We start from the raw sequence: 20,196 nt of genomic DNA, 5'->3' as shown, positions 1-20,196 counted from the left end.
AAGCTGGGTAACACAAAACTGTCTGATGGCAAGACAATAAAATGTGCTGGAAGACTAACGGACAAAGTAATTGATGAATTAAAGGAATATTATGGGAAGGCCATTAGAGATAACAGTGACAATTTAGAGGAGATGAAAAGAGCTACGTAGAGCACTTTCTTTCATTGGATGTCAGCTGATGAAAGCCATGTCATGCTTTGTGTCCAACTCCACCAAACACTTGGGGTAAATATAGGCAAGCTGAATTTTCTGGCACCCTGCATGAATTTACACAAAAAGCTCTCCTTACGTGCCCAAAAATTTAGCAGCGTCTGATGTTGTAATAACTTTTAATGGTGTGAGACTTAGCGTTCTGAAGAAGTTAGTGGTAAGATTTGGACAGAACACAGCTAAAGGACTGCGGGAACTGGATGAGCTTCGTATACATGAAGCAGAGTTAGCTACTCAGCAAATGACAAAAGAAGCAAGAAAGAAAAGGAGGCGGCAAGCACTGGTCTGTTGTGACACTGAAGAAGACACAGACTATGGGCCAGGGCAATTGTAGTGCATAAAAGACGCAGGAATGTAAGTCTGTATAAGAATTTGTAATAAAAAGGTTTTAAACCTCAATCGCTCTGAATTACAATTTTTACAATAAATGATCCATTTTCTAAAAAAAAGTATTGAGGGTAGAGACATGAAATTTTCACAGCATGCCAAGTGTGTGATTCCAGACATATGGAACTAGAAAAATTAATATATCCCGAGTTGTTTTGTTTTTAAGTTCATTTATCTACAAAATTCTGTCAAAAAATGGAGTGTTAGAAAAAAAAAGATAACATGTCCCGCAATACAACTTTAGTAATAATTCTAGTTCAGTGTATTTAGAAAGGTGCATTCAATAATTATGGAAAATTAAAGTTGGTGTGTTACAAAGTTTCCAAGATAATGGGTCACAAAATTCTATAATTTATCATTGGCGGCATAGGACAAACAAAGTCCCCTTAAACTTATCATATATTTCATGCAAACCTACTGGACCACTAATAGACTAAAGAGTACCGTCTGTAAACTCCACTGGTATGGAATTTCTGTTTATAGGAATAATTCTTTGTGAACTTCATGTCCCAATAGATAGCTGAAAATATAATTGAAGAGTCATTTAACATATCTTTGTCATAGACTGAGTCGCTCCCTGTGATCCAGTTTTGTGTCATACAGGCCACACAGATTTGTGACACTTGGACATATTAAATACACCCATTTTGTTGGTCTTGAGAAGTTAACTTCATTGTACATTGTATAACCCCCAAACATGTTGTCAATGGACGCATTGTTGCTGGCAGATGTAGTGATGTGTCATGTCAATGATTTGCACTTAGTTGTCATGCAATACTCGATGTATTTCAACTTCCTGCACAGTTTATCCCATTGAACTCTACCTTTGTACCCTGCTGGACATTATCTATTTCCACCATAACTTCGAAGCCTGTGTTAGGTGCTAAAAGAACGTCAACACACTTTGATCCATTGGGGTTCAATTGATAACTAGTGTTGAGCAACAGCACTCTGTAGCGGCTTAACTGAGGCTTAATGAATGGTGCAGGCATTGAAGACAGTGGGAAGTCAGACAGAGCCTGGAAACAGTTCTGTGTCCTGCTCTGATAGATTGGGTGCTGCATCAGTTAGCTTGCCTGCATGCTGCTCTAGCGGCACTGGTGATGCTTCATCATGGTGATTACTGGCCTTTCACTATGAGGTACAGAGCGCATGTGGGGGGTTCACTGAGGGATAGTAAGCCTGTGCTGATGATTAGTGGCAAGGGTAGACGACTGCAGCGCCGCGGAAATCAGGACAACTATTTGGAAGTGTGTTCACATCTCTGGGTCAGCCATCTTTGCTTCTGATGTCATCAAAGACGTCATGGATAGACAACTTGGATTCTAAACTTAGAACCATGCAGGTTAGTACCGGCAGGGTGACACCATTGAAATAACGTTACCCTGTTCAGTGGTATACTATGTTGGAATGTCAGCTGTGAATAATATGCTAGAAATTCATAGCAGAGACTTCATTCTTCACCTGGGCGCTACAGGTGAGTAGTGAATAGAAATATGTTGAAAATCTTACATGTTCTGTGTACAACATAAAATAGTTACAATTTTTGTAAGGAATCACTTAAAAATGCAGTGCCAGTCTGGAAAGTAGATGACATGCATTTTATAGGGAGGTTAGTTGGAGTTTAACATTTCGTACACATCGATATCAAATTTCCATCTCACTAAGGTGTGTCAACAGCGAAAATCGGTGTTAGTTACAAAGTTATACTGCCATACATCAAAATAGTGTGCGTGTCACTGTGGTACAGTTGTCTAAGAATCCCACAGTTAGTTGGGGGTCTACTGCAATCTGAATTCGCTGTGGGGCCTACTGTTTGAATCTACTGAATGTTTTAGTATAACTGCTAGCACTAGTATGGTACTATACTGACTGAGCCAAGGTGACACAACACGTCTATATGAACTATTATGACACATTTTCCTGTGTAAGCATCCTTACAATTAATCAGAAATGAGAAGTGTATTTTGTGTGTGGTGTTAAGGAATTTGGTGCTACTTCTCCTAAACCTAAAACCTTAGAAAGACGAATATGTATACTCTGCAAGCCAGCGCACAGCACATTGTGGAGAATATCCAATGTCACTGCTAGTCAGTTCCTTTTACTGTTTCGCGTGAATATGGAGCAATGGGAGAACGAGTATGTGCCTCTGTTAAGTGACTTCAAGCACTCAATTGCGAACCTGTGCGACCTGTACTCTGTAATATGGATCGCTATGGAGAGACCCTATCAACAGTTGATATATCTTAAACTACTCTTCGATTATGCTGTCCAGTGTGTGTTGCAATATAAAGTTACCGTTCCTGTCTTCTGGTCGGTGTTAACTACACTACTGGCCATTAAAATTGCTACACCAAGAAGAAATACAGATGGTTAACGGGTATCCATTGGACAAATATATTATACTAGAACTGATATGTGAGTACATTTTCACGCAATTTGGGTGCATAGATACTGAGAAATCAGTGCCCAGAACAACCACCTCTGGCCGTAATAACGGCCTTGATACGCCTCGGCATTGAGTCAAACAGAGCTTGGATGGCGTGTACAGGCAGAGCTACCTATGCAGCTTCAACACGATACCACAGTTCATCAAGAGTAGTGACTGGCGTATTGCGACGAGCCAGTTGCTAGTCCACCATTGACCATTAGTTTTCAACTGCTTTACAAGTGCTGTCAATGCGAACAATAAGTGACCGAACGTGTAAAGCAATGGCACGCCATACCACCACGCCGGGTGATACGCTAGTATGGCGATGACGAATACACGCTTCCAATGTGCGTTCACCGCGATGTCGCCAAACACGGATGCGACCATCATGATGCTGTAAACAGAACCTGGATTCATCCACAAAAATGACGTTTTGCCATTCGTGCACCCAGGTTCGTCGTTGAGTACACCATCGCAGGTGCTCCTGTCTGTGATGCAGCGTCAAGGGTAACCGCAGCCGTGGTCTCCGAGCTGATAGTCCATGCTTCTTCAGACGTCGTCGAACTGTTCGTGCAGATGGTTGCTGTCTTGCAAACGTCCCTATCTGTTGACTCAGGGATCGAGACGTGGCTGCACGATCCGTTTCAGCCATGCGGATAAGATGCCTGTCATCTCGAATGCTAGTGATACGAGGCCGTTGGGATCCAGCGCTGCGTTCCGTATTACCCTCCTGAACCCACCGATTCCATATTCTGCTAACAGTCATTGGCAGCAATGTTGCGATACGATAAACCTCAATCGCGATAGGCTACAATCCGACCTTGATTAAAGTCGGAAACGTGATGGTACGCATTTCTCCTCCTTACACGAGGCATCACAACAACGTTTCACCAGGCAACGTAGGTCAACTGATGTTTGTGTATGTGAAATTGGCTGGATACTTTCCTCATGTCAGCACGTTGTAGGTGTCGCCACCGGCGCCAACCTTGTGTGAATGCTCTGAAAAGCTAATCATTTGCATATCACAGCATCTTCTTCCTGTCGGTTAAATTTCGCGTCTGTAGCACGTCATCTTCGTTGTTGTTGTTGTTGTGGTCTTCAGGCCTGAGACTGGTTTGATGCAGCTCTCCATGCTACTCTATCCTGTGCAAGTTTCTTCATCCCCCAGTACCTACTGCAGCCTACATCCTTCTGAATCTGCTTGGTGTATTCATCTCTTGATCTCCCTCTACGATTTTTACCCTCCACGTTGCCCTCTAGTACTAAATTGGTGATTCCTTGATGCCTCAGAACGTGTCCTACCAACCGATCCCTTCTTCTGGTCAAGTTGTGCCACAAACTCATTATCTCTCCAATTCTATTCAATACCTCCTCATTAATTATGTGATCTACCCATCTAATCTTCAGCATTCTTCTGTAGCACCACATTTCGAAAGCTTCTATTCTCTTCTTGTCCAAACTATTTATCGTCCACGTTTCTCTTCCATACATGGCTACATATACAAATACTTTCAGGAACGACTTCCTGACACTTAAATCTATACTCGATGTGCACAAATTTCTCTTCTTCAGAAACGCTTTCCTTGCCATTGCCTGTCTACATTTTATATCCTCTCTACTTCGACCATCATCATTTATTTTGCTCCCCAAATAGCAAAACTCCTTTACTACTTTAAGTGTCTCATTTCCTAATCTAATACCCTCAGCATCACGTGACTTAATCCGACTACATTCCATTATCCTCCTTTTGCTTTTCTTGATGTTCATCTTATATCCTCCTTTCAAGACACTATCCATTCCATTCAACTGCTCTTGCAAGTCCTTTGCTGTCTCTGACAAAATTACAATATCATCGGCGAACCTCAATGTTTTTATTTCTTCTCCATGGATTTTAATACCTACTCTGAGTTTTTCTTTTGTTTCCTTTACTGCTTGCTCAATATACAGATTGAATAACATCGGTGAGAGGCTACAACCCTGTCTCACTCCCTTCCCAACCACTGCTTCCCTTTCATGTCCCTCGACTCTTATAACTGCCATCTGGTTTCTGTGCAAATTGTAAATAGCCTTTCGCTCCCTGTATTTTACCCCTGCCACCTTTAGAATTTGAAAGAGAGTATTCCAGTCAACATTGTCGAAAGCTTTCTCTAAGTCTACAAATGCTAGAAACGTAGGTTTGCCTTTCCTTAATCTTTCTTCTAAGATAAGTCGTTAGGTCAGTACTGCCTCACGTGTTCCAGTATTTCTACGGAATCCAAACTGATCCTTCCCGATGTCGGCTTCTACTAGTTTCTCCATTCGTCTGTAAAAAAAATCGTGTTAGTATTTTGCAGCTGTGACTTATTAAACTGATAGTTCGGTAATTTTCACATCTGTCAACACCTGCTTTCTTTGGGATTGGAATTATTATATTCTTCATGAAGTCTGAGGGTATTTCGCCTGTGTCATAAATCTTGCTCACCAGATGGTAGAGTTTTGTCAGGACTGGCTCTCCCGAGGCCGTCAGTAGCTCCAATGGAATGTTGTCTACTCTGGGGGCCTTGTTTCGACTCAGGTCTTTCAGTGCTCTGTCAAACTCTTCACACAGTATGGTGTCTCCCATTTCATCTTCTTCTACATCCTCTTCCATTTCCATAATATTGTCCTCATGTACATCACCCTTGTATAGACCCTCTATATACTCCTTCCACCTTTCTGCTTTCCCTTCTTTGCTTAGAACTGGGTTTCCATCTGAGCTCTTGATGTTCATACAAGTGGTTCTCTTATCTCCGAAGGTCTCTTTAATTTTCCTGTAGGCAGTATCTATCTTACCCCTAGTGAGATAAGCCTCTACATCCTTACAGTTGTCCTCTAGCCATCCCTGCTTAGCCATTTTGCACTTCCTGTCGATCTCATTTTTGGGACGATTGTATTCCTTTTTTCCTGCTTCATTTACTGCATTTTTATATTTTCTCCTTTCATCAATTAAATTCATTGTTTCTTCTGTTACCCAAGGATTTCTACTAGCCCTCGTCTTTTTACCTACTTGATCCTCTGCTGCCTTCACTACTTCATCCCTCAAAGCTACCCATTCTTCTTCTACTGTATTTCTTTTCCCCATTCCTGTCAATTGTTCCCTTATGCTCTCCTTGAAACTCTCTACAACCTCTGGTTCTTTCAGTTTATCCAGGTCCCATCTCCTTAAATTCCCACCTTTTTGCAGTTTCTGCAGTTTTCATCTACATGTCATAACCAATAGATTGTGGTCAGAGTCCACATCTGCCCCTGAAATGTCTTACAATTTAAAACCTGGTTCCTAAATCTCTGTCTTACCATTATATATTCTATCTGATACCTTTTAGTATCTCCAGGGTTCTTCCATGTATACAACCTTCTTTCATGATTCTTAAACCAAGTATTAGCTATGATTAAGTTATGCTCTGCGCGAAATTCTACCAGGCGGCTTCCTCTTTCATTTCTTAGCCCCAATCCATATTCACCTACTATGTTTCCTTCTCTGTCTTTTCCTACTACCGAATTCCAGTCGCCCATGACTATTAAATTTTCGTCACCCTTCACTATCTGAATAATTTCTTTTATTTCATCATACATTTCTTCAATTGCTTCGTCATCTGCAGAGCTAGTTGACATATAAACTTGTACTACTGTAGTAGGTGTGGGCTTCCTATCTATCTTGGCCACAATAATGCGTTCACTATGCTGTTTGTAGTAGCTTACCCGCATTCCTATTTTCCTATTCATTATTAAACCTACTCCTGCATTACCCCTATTGGATTTTGTGTTTATAACCCTGTAGTCACCTGACCAGAAGTCTTGTTCCTCCTGCCACCGAACTTCACTAATTCCCACTACATCTAACTTTAACCTATCCATTTCTCTTTTTAAATTTTCTAACCTACCTGCCCGATTAAGTGATCTGACATTCTATGCTCCGATCCGTAGAACGCCAGTTTTCTTTCTCCTGATAACGACATCCTCCTGAGTAGTCCTTACCTGGAAATCCGAATGGGGGACTATTTTACCTCCGGAATATTTTACCCAAGAGGACGCCATCATCTTTTAATCATACAGTAAAGCTGCATGCCCTCGGGAAAAATTACGGCCGTAGTTTCCCCTTGCTTTCAGCCGTTCGCAGTACCAGCACAGCAAGGCCGTTTTGGTTATTGTTACAAGGCCAGATCAGACAATCATCCAGACTGTTGCCCTTGCAACTACTGAAAAGGCTGCTGCCCCTCTTCAGGAACCACACGTTTGTCTGGCCTCTCAACAGATACCGCTCCGTTGTGGTTGCACCTACGGTACGGCTTTCTGTATCGCTGATGCACGCAAGCCTCCCCACCAACGGTAAGGTCCATGGTTCAGGGGGGTGGGGGTCATCTTCGTGTTGTAGCAATTTTAATGGCCAGTAGTGTAAATACGTATGTGTGCTGAGGTCTTGTGCCTGACACAGGGCGAGACAGATAGCGGAACGATGCACATCTCACATGAGCACCTCACAAAAGTATCGTTGCTCAGTGATGGGGATGATGATGATGATGTTGTTACTAAGCGCCAAACACAATGCTCGCAAACTGTAACAGAATGAAACTGCTTCATTGTACATAAAATAAAACATCGATTCTGTCTGACGAACCATTTATACGTTTCTGGAGGTGTATTAGATCAACTGTTAACGAAATTGATCGTTGTGCTGTCTGTAGGTTCTGCAAAGCTGTGCCATAATGTTTCACATTATGAAAGTCCACACATCTTTGAATCGAGTCACCATCAACGTAGTCTTGGGGAATTTCTTGTCCAGTACATGCAGCGTGATTCGAAACAGAACTCTAAACACAGCTGTACATCAGTTCCTTGTGCCCCCTCCCCAGGTACAATTTACATTGTAATTCTATGGATATTTACCGTTTTCAACCTAAAATTCAGTGTTGCCGATACAATATTCGTTTTAAAAGCATGAGACTGCATATTCTTTAGGTGCTAATTTAATCTATTTCGATGTCTTATTCTTTGATTTCGCCGTCAAAATTGACGTCAAAATTCTTTGTCTAGCTGTGACTATGCTACGCTGTCTCCATTTAGGAATCTTGTGCAGTTGACTGATGTTAAGAATGCACTGCAAAGCACATAGTGAGATGGACTGCCGGCCGCGGTGGTCTCGCGGTTCTAGGCGCGTAGTCCGGAACCGTGTGACTGCTACGGTCGCAGGTTCGAATCCTGCCTCGGGCATGGATGTGTGTGATGTCCTTAGGTTAGTTAGGTTTAAGTAGTTCTAAGTTCTAGGGAGCTGATGACCACAGCAGTTGAGTCCCATAGTGCTCAGAGCCATTTGAACCATTTTTTTGAGATGGACTCTTAGATGTAAAATTCTGTTAAGTTTTTGCTGTCATATGTCATATCCTGAGTGAGTAATAACATTTGATTCTTTGATGCAAACGTCCAACCATAGTGCGGAGATAGATTGGACGCAGAAATTCTCAGACTTACGTGGAACATTGGTTGTTTTGTAGCATATTCGCTGATTTTAAGGTACTAAATACAGTTCTGCAGTGTTACAACATCAGCAAAATACAGGATATTTACACGGGAATTATGACTGAACTGACGAGTTCCCAGCAGTGGATATTCCCCGTTTTTTTTTACGCAAAATTAAGTCTGAACTGTATGATGGGCTGTCAGATAATCTAGACTCGCCCCATCTAGGTGAAAATGGGCGCATGATGGTTTGTTGCGTGCGTGGAACTGTGTGACGTGACGCAGAGCACGGCGAACTCGGAGTGAGCAGTCTGCATGACTATGTAGGCGAGAGAGATGCTCTCTTGCATTCCTCACTGCATGACGTGGTACCTATACCCCGCTCTATACTTGTAAGTGTAAGCTGGTAAGACTGTAGCAATACATTGCATGCCACACAACATTCGGTGCCAGGGTTTCTCAACTGTTTGAAGGTGTTTATAAGTAAACTTTCTCAACCTGTTGAACTTACGGTAGCTGCTGTGGATGGATGAAATAAGTAAACTTTCTCAACCTGTTGAACTTACGGTAGCTGCTGTGGATGGATGAAATTCAAGCAGGTCAGCAGACAAGCCTATGCAATGTGACATTCAAAATTTAAACTTACGATGGCAATTTTTTAAATTCTTACGTTATAATAGGACTGAGCCAGTATATTGAGTCTGGGCCAGTATGCCAGAATTCCCCACAGCTATGAATAGCCCGAGAGGTCTGAACTGGATTGTGACGTCAAAGAACCTGTCCCAGTATTCTAAGTCTTGGATTCTGACATGCTAAGGCTGCTCCAGTATTCAGTCTCGTATTGTGACGTCATTGGGCGAGGGCCAGCATTCCAGCTCTGTGGGGGTGTACCAGAATTCTACTCTGTTACGATGGCGAGCTCAGGTTAGAAGCGAGCTGTTTTATGAAATGGCCTTCCCGATCACCAATCTCACTCCGTACGACTTTTTTCTGTGGGAACACATTAAAAATCAGGTGCATGTACCGCCTCTACCATGTGATGTAGCAGAGCTCCGGGAGAGAATACGGGAAGCGACTGTCACAGTCGATGATGCCATGCAGGGGCGGGCATGGCAAGAATTTGATTACTGTATTGACGTCTGGTTTTCGTGGTTTTCATATCGAATGTTTGTAAAATGGCTTTCAGAGTTTCTCTTCAAAATGCAATATGTATGACATCTGTGCAATGTTTAGTTGTTGTGCAATAAATAATTGAAAGTGTTCCCGGGCTTTATGTGCACCCTGTATATTTAGGGAAAAGCTGCCCCAGACCACAATGCTTTACCCTAATGGGATGAGACCACTACAACATCCCAGTACAGTGTGCAAACTGCAATCATTTCCAGCAACTTGATCCCATATAAAATTTCAGTGGAAGCTACAAAACTGACATCTGTTTCTATGATCACATTGTTTCATACAGAGAAATATCCTCATCATGTGGGTTGTTGAAATCTTTTGTTCCTTCCTCGTTATTTACTGCCTGGAGATAGGATTAACAACTGCACGGTTTATGTTACCATACTCGCAGGAAGCTACCAGTACATTATTTTTACTCAAATTTCTGCTTTACAGTCACTTATTTACCCTTTCCACATAGCACATTTTGACACTGTGTAGAGCTTTTCTGGCATATCCGACAGTGGGCTGACTGAAAACATATTACTCAGTCGAATGGTTGTTGTTTGTACATTATTTTATCCTGTGCAAGCATCATCAAGTCTACATAACTGCTGCAATATTCATCTGTTTGAGTCTGCTTACTGTATATTGTTTACGTGGCTAACATAACAACCAATGCCATCATCTAGAAACATTCCCCCATCATTTTGTTATAAAATTTCAGTTCTTACAAGTCCATCGTCAGATGTAATTTGATTCTTACTTTATTTCTCATGCTTTTTAGCGTAACGTGTCAAAGGAATAGAAATAAAAGAACACTAAAAATGGAATTTGTCAGGACCCTACCAGAGGAACAGGGAGGAACGTTCCCTGACATTATACTGTCATTTAATATTGGCAACTGTACTTCATAGTATCACACCATATGCTCACCAAAACAGCTCACAAATGATGCATTTTCTTGCCGGAGTTATTCACTACGATGCACTATACTTCACCTGGCACTCGCCAGACATCTTGCGGTGAGCAGTCGAAGACTGACATCGTGGTAGTCACTTCACAATTTATTAGTGTGCTGTATGCATTTCGGGCATTTTTGATGATCGTAATTGCAAAACTGCTCATAATGCCAGAGGGCGGTGACTTAAATGGCAGAAATGCGAAACACAGCTGTGTGTCAGGTTACTACTCACTGTGGCTACGGGACACTCTACAGGGTGAAGAAAGCTGACACACGTGGGGGTTGGAATGTGATTCCTCATCCAGATTCAAGACCAAAGTTTATCTAGCAAAACCAGACTGTGAAAACACATCTTTGAGAATGAGGAGCTGGCAATACTGTCACATTGTGCTGTTATTGGAATGTGCAGCGGAATATGTACTACCCACACAACTGCACTAGCTCATGGAAAAGACTGCTTGGTCGTCAAACTGTCATCCACCAAGGAGCTATGGTTTGAATCCTTCTCAGATTCCTTTTTAATTTTTTAGACGTCGGTTTACTAGTTCTCGTCATTTATAAGCAAGACATCACTTTCTCACATGGCAGTGGTAGCCACTGAATGCAAGTATCTACTAACTGTGCAGTGCACAATCATAACTGGTCCTGTCAAGTTCATTTACGGGAGCTTCACGATGGAGTAAACAAATGATCAATTATCAGTATGCTTTGAGTGCTGGGTACATGCGATAACAAAGCTGCTGATGCTGCTGCTCATGCACATGCAGCATGTTACCATCAGAGGCGCCATCCCAATAAGAATATTTTTCATCGCCTGAAGCAATGCCTTCAGGAAATTGGTAATTTTCATCCACAAGTAATGGACAGAGGTCGCCCAAGTACTAGATAGACTCCTGAAATAGAGGTCGCGATTCTTGAAACCGTTCACCAGTCATCTCAGTGAAGTGCCTGTGATGCTGCAAGGCAGTTCCAGTTATCTCAGAGAGTGGTTGTAGAAATGTCGCACTATGAAGAACTGCATCCGTAGCATCACATGTTATCTCAACACCAGGGGCCAGAAGATTTCATTCGATGAGTGCAGCTTTGTGAATGGCTTTTGCACCAACTGGAAGGAAACGAACATTCTGTAGATAACGTGATATTGACTGACGAATCTACCTTCGCTTATGGAGGTATTTTCAATATTCACAAGAGCTGTTATTGGTTGGAGCACAAACCGCATGAAACCTGTGAGTGTGGCTTTCATGCACGCTTTGGCGTAAACCTGAGAAACCTGTGGACTTGAATCGTGGGGGCAGGGGGAAGGCTTTTGGGTCCTTACCTATTGCTGGAAAAGTGAATCGCGACCTTGTATCGGTCGTTTCTTTTCAATACTTTGCCTGACCCATTAGAAAACTTTCTGTTTGGTGTATGGCGATAGCTATGGTTTCAATATGATGGTGCACCACCACAATTTGGAGTAAATCTGTGTAACCGTTTAAATGAAGCATTTCCATGATAATGGACTGGTCGTGGAGGTCCAGTGTTCTGGCCTACATGTTCGCCGCTTAATCCACCAGATTTTTATTTGTGGGGACACTTAAAGGAACAAGTTTATAGCGCTCCACCCATGGATGTACACGACCTAATAGCTCACAGACATGCGGTCTCGGCAATTGTGGATCAAGCAAAGTATGGTCCAGTGAGTGGCGAAGTGATTGCAAATGCAAGGTGGTCGCTTTGAATATCTCTTCTGAAGTGAACGTCATTCGTACATGTACGTACCAGCTCTGAAGATAAGCTTGGACATCAAATGTACAGAATGGAATATTTGTGTGTAGCATAATGTGCAGTCTAATGTACCTTGCTTGTTGTTTCTCGTACCTCACTAGATACAGACTATGTTACTGTATTCACTATTATTTTCTTTGGGCTTTACTAGTGTCATGGACAAAACAAAGTGCTCGTTTTCATCTGTAAGAAGTTCATGTTATGGCTTAATATTTAAATAAAGGTGACAGTAACAGGAAGAAATACTTCAGATGCCACATTGTGAAGGTGTAAATTGGATGTAATTTGACGCTTTATCTGAAAGAAAATAATTAATGCGAACGGCACTCGAACGTCAGCAATTCTGGATATTTGTTCTTGACGGCATTGCCTCTTCTCACTGAGCTAATGGAACAACTCCAGCGCAGCATAGAGCTAACAAAATCTGTTCTTGGCCACGCTGCACGCCGTTACAGTGTTCCCAGATCTTTGTTCTTTAAATCGCATCTCTGTTAAACCTATTGGCGGGACTAGGATATGCTAGATACATTTTTTGCTTGAAATGGGATAAGGAAGTATTGCGCCAAGTGCGGATGTTTTTTTCATCACCCTGTATGTCGCCTTCTTTGAGATCAATTTATGTAAATAACCGGATTCCTTACATTATCATACTAACAGATACACTTATGGTTGACTGTTGCATTCTTAGTAATGGATGATTCAGTGATTGGCCTGTCCAGGTGCATGGTGTTGGCGTGAGGAAAATAATGGGATTCCTTATACTATCATACTAACAAATGCTCTTCTGGTTGGTTGTTGTATTCTCAGTGATGGATGATTCAGTGAAAGGCCAGTCCAGGTGCATGGTGTTGGGTGTGAGGAAAATAATTGGATTCCTTACATTATCATACTAACAGATGCTCTTCTGGTTGATTGTTGCATTCTTAGTAATGGAAGATTCAGTGAAAAACCAGTCCAGGTGCGTGGTGTTGGGCGTAGGGAAAATAATCGGATTCCTTATATTATCATACTAACACATGCTCTTCTGGCTGATTGTTGCATTCTTAGTAATGGAAGATTCAGTGAAAGACCAGTCCAGGTGCGTGGTGTTGGGCGTAGGGAAAATAATCGGATTCCTTATATTATCATACTAACACATGCTCTTCTGGTTGACTGTTGCATTCTTAGTAATGGATGATTCAGTGAAAGGCCAGTCGAGGTTCATGTTGTTGGGTGTGAGGAAAATAATCGGATTCATTATATTATCACACTAACAGATGCTCTTCTGGTTGACTGTTGCATTCTTAGTAATGGATGATTCAGTGAAAGGCCAGTCGAGGTTCATGTTGTTGGGTGTGAGGAAAATAATCGGGTTCCTTACATTATCATACTAACAGATGCTCTTCTGGTTGACTGTTGCATTCTTAGTAATGGATGATTCAGTGAAAGGCCAGTCGAGCTTCATGTTGTTGGGTGTGAGGAAAATAATCGGGTTCCTTACATTATCATACTAACAGATACTCTTCTGGTTGACTGTTGCATTCTTAGTAATGGATGATTCAGTGAAAGGCCAGTCGAGGTTCATGTTGTTGGGTGTGAGGAAAGTAATCGGGTTCCTTACATTATCATACTAACAGATGCTCTTCTGGTTGACTATTGCATTCTTAGTAATGGATGATTCAGTGAAAGGCCTGTCGAGCTTCATGTTGTTGGGTGTGAGGAAAATAATCGGGTTCCTTACATTATCATACTAACAGATGCTCTTCTGGTTGACTGTTGCATTCTTAGTAATGGATGATTCAGTGAAAGGCCAGTCGAGGTTCATGTTGTTGGGTGTGAGGAAAATAATCGGGTTCCTTACATTATCATACTAACAGATGCTGTTCTGGTTGACTGTTGCATTCTTAGTAATGGATGATTCAGTGAAAGGCCAGTCGAGGTTCATGTTGTTGGGTGTGAGGAAAATAATCGGGTTCCTTACATTATCATACTAACAGACGCTCTTCTGGTTGACTGTTGCATTCTTAGTAATGGATGATTCAGTGAAAGACCAGTCCAGATGCGTGCTGTTGGGCATAGGGAAAATAATCGAATTCCTTATATTATCATACTAACAGACGCTCTTCTGGTTGACTGTTGCATTCTTAGTAATGTATGATTCAGTGAAAGGCAAGTCGAGGTTCATGTTGTTGGGTGTGAGGAAAATAATCGGGTTCCTTACATTATCATACTAACATATGCTGTTCTGGTTGACTGTTGCATTCTTAGTAATGGATGATTCAGTGAATGGCCAGTCGAGGTTCATGTTGTTGGGTGTGAGGAAAATAATCGGGTTCCTTACATTATCATACTAACAGATGCTCTTCTGGTTGACTGTTGCATTCTTAGTAATGGATGATTCAGTGAAAGGCCAGTCGAGGTTCATGTTGTTGGGTGTGAGGAAAATAATCGGCTTCCTTACATTATCATATTAACAGATGCTCTTCTGGTTGACTGTTGCATTCTTAGTAATGGATGATTCAGTGAAAGACCAGTCCAGGTGCGTGGTGTTGGGCGTAGGGGAAATAATCGAATTCCTTATATTATCATACTAACAGATGCTCTTCTGGTTGACTGTTGCATTCTTAGTAATGGATGATTCAGTGAAAGGCCAGTCCAGGTGCATGGTGTTGTGCATGAGGAAAATAATCGGATTCATTATACTATCATACTAACAGATGCTGTTCTGGTTGACTGTTGCATTCTTAGTAATGGATGATTCAGTGAAAGGCTAGTCGAGGTTCATGTTGTTGGCTGTGAGGAAAATAATCGGGTTCCTTACATTATCATACTAACAGATGCTCTTCTGGTTGACTGTTGCATTCTTAGTAACGGATGATTCAGTGAAAGGCCAGTCGAGGTTCATGTTGTTGGTTGTGAGGAAAATAATCAGGTTCCTTACATTATCATACTAACAGATGCTGTTCTGGTTGACTGTGGCATTCTTAGTAATGGATGATTCAGTGAAAGGCCAGTCCAGGAGCATGGTGTTGGGCGTGAGGAAAATAATCGGTTTCCTTATATTATCATACTAACAGATGCTGTTCTGGTTGACTGTTGCATTCTTAGTAATGGATGATTTAGTGAAAAACCAGTCCAGGTGCGTGGTGTTGGGCATAGGGAAAATAATCGGATTCCTTATATTATCATACTAACACATGCTCTTCTGGTTGACTGTTGCATTCTTAGTAATGGATGATTCAGTGAAAGACCAGTCCAGGTGCATGGTGTTGGGTGTGAGGAAAATAATCGGATTCATTATATTATCATACTAACAGATGCTCTTCTGGTTGACTGTTGCATTCTTAATAATGGATGATTCAGTGAAAGGCCAGTCCAGGTGCATGGTGTTGTGCGTGAGGAAAATAATCGGATTCCTTATATTATCATACTAACACATGCTCTTCTGGTTGACTGTTGCATTCTTAGTAATGGATGATTCAGTGAAAGGCCAGTCGAGGTTATTGTTGTTGGGTGTGAGGAAAATAATCGGGTTCCTTACATTATCATACTAACAGATGATCTTCTGGATGACTGTTGCATACTTAGTAATGGATGATTCAGTGAAAGTCCAGTCGAGGTTCATGTTGTTGGGTGTGAGGAAAATAATCGGCTTCCTTACATTATCATACTAACAGATGCTTTTCTGGTTGACTGTTGCATTCTTAGTAATGGATGATTCAGTGAAAGACCAGTCCAGGTGCGTGGTGCTGGGCGTAGGGAAAATAATCGAATTCCTTATATTTTCATACTAACAGATGTTCTTCTGGTTGACTGTTGCATTCTTAGTAATGGATGATTCAGTGAAAGGCCAGTCGAGGTTCATGTTGTTGGGTGTGAGGAAAATAATCGGCTTCCTTACATTATCATATTAACAGATGCTCTTCTGGTTGACTGTTGCATTCTTAGTAATGGATGATTCAGTGAAAGACCAGTCCAGGTGCGTGGTGTTGGGCGTAGGGAAAATAATCGAATTCCTTATATTATCATACTAACAGATGCTCTTCTGGTTGACTGTTGCATTCTTAGTAATATATGATTCAGTGAAAGGCCAGTCCAGGTGCATGGTGTTGTGCATGAGGAAAATAATCGGATTCATTATATTATCATACTAACAGATGCTGTTCTGGTTGACTGTTGCATTCTTAGTAATGGATGATTCAGTGAAAGGCTAGTCGAGGTTCATGTTGTTGGCTGTGAGGAAAATAATCGGGTTCCTTACATTATCATACTAACAGATGCTGTTCTGGTTGACTGTTGCATTCTTAGTAACGGATGATTCAGTGAAAGGCCAGTCGAGGTTCATGTTGTTGGGTGTGAGGAAAATAATTGGGTTCCTTACATTATCATACTAACAGATGCTGTTCTGGTTGACTGTGGCATTCTTAGTAATGGATGATTCAGTGAAAGACCAGTCCACGTGCATGGTGTTGGGTGTGAGGAAAATAATCGGATTCATTATATTATCATACTAACAGATGCTCTTCTGGTTGACTGTTGCATTCTTAGTAATGGATGATTCAGTAAAAGGCCAGTCGAGGTTCATGTTGTTGGGTGTGAGGAAAATAATCGGGTTCCTTACATTATCATACTAACACATGCTCTTCTGGATGACTGTTCCATTCTTAGTAATGGATGATTCAGTGAAAGGCCAGTCCAGGTGCATGGTGTTGTGCGTGAGGAAAATAATCGGATTCATTATATTATCATACTACCAGATGCTCTTCTGGTTGACTGTTGCATCCTTAGTAATGGATGATTCAGTGTAAGACCGGTCCAGGTGCGTGGTGTTGGGCGTAGGAAAAATAATTGGATACCTTATATTATCATACTAACATATGCTCTTCTGGTTGACTGTTGCATTCTTAGTAATGGATGATTCAGTGAAAGGCCGGTCGAGGTTCGTGTTGTTGGGTGTGAGGAAAATAATCGGGTTCCTTACATTATCATACTAACAGATGCTGTTCTGGTTGACTGTTGCATTCTTAGTAATGGATGATTCAGTGAAAGAACAGTCCAGGTGTGTGGTGTTGGGCGTAGGGAAAATAATCGGATTCCTTATATTATCATACTAACACATGCTCTTCTAGTTGACTGTTGCATTCTTAGTAATGGATGATTCAGTGAAAGACCAGTCCAGGTGCATGGTGTTGGGTGTGAGGAAAATAATCGGATTCATTATATTATCGTACTGACAGATGCTCTTCTGGTTGACTTTTCCATTCTTAGTAAGGGATGATTCAGTGAAAGGCCAGTCGAGGTTCATGTTGTTGGGTGTGAGGAAAATAATCGGCTTCCTTACATTATCATACTAACAGATGCTCTTCTGGTTGACTGTTGCATTCTTAGTAATGGATGATTCAGTGAAAGACCAGTCCAGGTGCGTGGTGTTGGGCGTAGGGAAAATAATCGAATTCCTTATATTATCATACTAACAGATGCTCTTCTGGTTGACTGTTGCATTCTTAGTAATGGATGATTCAGTGAAAGGCCAGTCCAGGTGCATGGTGTTGTGCGTGAGGAAAATAATCGAATTCATTATATTATCATACTAACAGATGCTGTTCTGGTTGACTGTTGCATTCTTAGTAATGGATGATTCAGTGAAAGGCTAGTCGAGGTTCATGTTGTTGGGTGTGAGGAACATAATCGGGTTCCTTACATTATCTTACTAACAGATGCTGTTCTGGTTGACTGTTGCATTCTTAGTAATGGATGATTGAGTGAAAGACCAGTCCAGGTGCATGGTGGTGGGTGTGAAGAAAATAATCGGATTCATTATATTATCATACTAACAGATGCTCTTCTGGTTGACTGTTGCATTCTTAGTAATGGATGAGTCCGTAAAAGGCCAGTCGAGGTTCATGTTGTTGGGTGTGAGGAAAATAATCGGGTTCCTTACATTATCATACTAACAGATGCTCTTCTGGTTGCCTGTTGCATTCTTAGTAATGGATGATTCAGTGAAAGGCCAGTCGAGGTTCATGGTGTTGGGTGTGAGGAAAGTAATCGATTTCCTTACATTATCATACTAACAGATGCTGTTCTGGTTGACTGTTGCATTCTTAGTAATGGATGATTGAGTGAAAGACCAGTCCAGGTGCATGGTGGTGGGTGTGAGGAAAATAATCGGATTCATTATATTATCATACTAACAGATGCTCTTGTGGTTGACTGTTGCATTCTTAGTAATGGATGATTCAGTGAAAGGCCAGTCGAGGTTCATGGTGTTGGGTGTGAGGAAAATAATCGGTTTCCTTACATTATCATACTAACAGATGCTGTTCTGGTTGACTGTTGCATTCTTAGTAATGGATGATTGAGTGAAAGACCAGTCCAGGTGCATGGTGGTGGGTGTGAGGAAAATAATCGGATTCATTATATTATCATACTAACAGATGCTCTTCTGGTTGACTGTTGCATTCTTAGTAATGGATGAGTCAGTAAAAGGCCAGTCGAGGTTCATGTTGTTGGGTGTGAGGAAAATAATCGGGTTCCTTACATTATCATACTAACAGATGCTGTTCTGGTTGACTGTGGCATTCTTAGTAATGGATGATTCAGTGAAAGACCAGTCTAGGTGCGTGGTGTTGGGCGTAGGGAAAATAATCGGATTGCTTATATTATCATACTAACACATGCTCTTCTGGTTGACTGTTGCATTCTTAGTAATGGATGATTCAGTGAAAGACCAGTCCAGGTGCATGGTGTTGGGTGTGAGGAAAATATTCGGATTCATTATATTATCATACTAACAGATGCTGTTCTGGTTGACTGTTGCATTCTTAGTACTGGATGATTCAGTGAAAGGCCAGTCCAGGTGCATGGTGTTGGTTGTGAGGAAAATAATCGGGTTCCTTACATTATCATACTAACAGATGCTGTTCTGGTTGACTGTTGCATTCTTAGTAATGGATGATTCAGTGTAAGACCAGTCCAGGTGCGTGGTGTTGGACGTAGGAAAAATAATCGGATTCCTTATATTATCATACTAACAGATGCTCTTCTGGTTGACTGTTGCATTCTTAGTAATGGATGATTCAGTGAAAGGCCAGTCGAGGTTCGTGTTGTTGGGTGTGAGGAAAATAATCGGGTTCCTTACATTATCATACTAACAGATGCTGTTCTGGTTGACTGTTGCATTCTTAGTAATGGATGATTCAGTGAAAGACCAGTCCAGGTGCGTGGTGTTGGGCATAGGGAAAATAATCGGATTCCTTATGTTATCATACTAACACATGCTCTTCTGGTTGACTGTTGCATTCTTAGTAATGGATGATTCAGTGAAAGACCAGTCCAGAAGCATGGTGTTGGGTGTGAGGAAAATAATCGGATTCATTATATTATCATACTAACAGATGCTCTTCTGGTTGACTGTTGCATTCTTAGTAATGGATGATTCAGTGAAAGGCCAGTCGAGGTTCATGTTGTTGGGTGTGAGGAAAATAATCGGGTTCCTTACATTATCATACTAACAGATGCTGTTCTGGTTGACTGTTGCATTCTTAGTAATGGATGATTAAGTGAAAGACCAGTCCAGGTGCATGGTGTTGGGTGTGAGGAAAGTAATCGGATTCACTATGTTAAATGCTCTTCTGGTTGACTGTTGCATTCTTAGTAATGGATGATTCAGTAAAAGGCCAGTCGAGGTTCATGTTGTTGGGTGTGATGAAAATAATCGGGTTCCTTACATTATCATACTAACAGATGCTCTTCTGGTTGACTGTTACATTCTTAGTAATGGATGATTCAGTGAAAGGCCAGTCGAGATTCATGTTGTTGGGTG

General features: G+C 41.5%; 1 protein-coding gene across 3 annotated transcripts in view; it reads left to right on the top strand.

Moving 5' to 3' along the window:
* The window catches only part of LOC126299316 (coiled-coil domain-containing protein 177), a 265,518-nt gene that overhangs the window by 56,637 nt on the left and 188,685 nt on the right, over window positions 1-20,196 (top strand). The gene's annotated exons all lie outside the window — the stretch shown is intronic.

Source organism: Schistocerca gregaria, chromosome X (genome assembly GCF_023897955.1).
Source record: "Schistocerca gregaria isolate iqSchGreg1 chromosome X, iqSchGreg1.2, whole genome shotgun sequence".
Taxonomy (NCBI): Eukaryota; Metazoa; Arthropoda; class Insecta; order Orthoptera; family Acrididae; genus Schistocerca; species Schistocerca gregaria.
The sequence above is the reverse complement of the archived record's forward strand: the minus strand, read 5'-3'. Positions and strand labels throughout refer to the sequence as shown.